This window comes from Parus major, chromosome 2, assembly GCF_001522545.3.
Source record: "Parus major isolate Abel chromosome 2, Parus_major1.1, whole genome shotgun sequence".
Taxonomy (NCBI): domain Eukaryota; kingdom Metazoa; phylum Chordata; class Aves; order Passeriformes; family Paridae; genus Parus; species Parus major.
The window spans coordinates 60,107,680-60,108,733 of record NC_031769.1 but is presented as its reverse complement, the minus strand read 5'-3'; positions in this window follow the sequence as shown (position 1 = coordinate 60,108,733).

The following is a 1,054-nucleotide window of genomic DNA, read 5'->3' as shown; positions in this document are numbered from 1 at the left end:
ACAAACTAAGGGAACATGAATGTGGGTATTTCTAAGCAATGCCTCAAAACATGTGTCTTTAAGAGGTGAGAGAGAATGCAAGTGTGCTTCATTATACGCTTCAGATGATCCAGCCTCACCCCTCATTCAAGTTCTGGGTTTGACAGCTTCCTACTGTATCCTTTATATATCACCCGTTGTGACTAAGCTTGGAGGGGACATGTAATCATTAATCACCATTATGGATTTCTTCCCTTCTGTTGGGTTTGACTTACAAGCTTAGGGGCAGATCCTGCAGCCTTTACTCCTTCCTTCAGCCTTTTGCCCAAGCAATCAGCCCTGCTTCACTCACGGACAGCTTGCAGTGCTGCAGCATCTGTAGGATCGGGTGCCAACTTTGTTACACCGGCGTCCCATTCAAATACGCAGTGGCTCTTAATCCTTAGCAGGAATTAACAGGAAGTTTCAACACTGCATTATTAAATTAAAAGGTTACAATCTGCCACAAGATGACTTAAGCAGGACTCAGGAGTATATGTCTGTTAATTTTAATGCTCTGTCTCAAAGTACAGAACTCTGGACATTTCCAGCATCATATTTAAAACATGGTACATCTACTAATACGTGATCTGGTGCATTAATGGACCAAATTAAGTTACAGGTATGAATTTTACATAAAACGGATTAATATTATATGTCATGGAGGAATCTTAAATACTCCATCTCCATGCATTTTTAATAGTTATGTGCTCTAATTTAATGTTCCCTGGCATTGCTTTGCTTGAAGTCCCTAAACCCTCCTCCTTCCTTCCCCCCTACACTCCTCAAGTTTTGCTTGGGATTTTCCCTGCCTGTAAACTAGCTTCCCCAAGTGCCTCAAAAAATGTGTAAAGCCGGAATGATACACCGAGAGGATAAAAATGCGCTTCACGACCCGAGGAGATACCAACCCTCCCGGGAACGGGAACGGATAGGATGGGAGGGCGGGTGCAGCTGCCTCGGTCCGGGTCGGGCGGCGGGGAGCGGCGCCGGTCGCGCGGGGCTGCGCTCCGGACCGCGGGGACGGCGCCGGGAG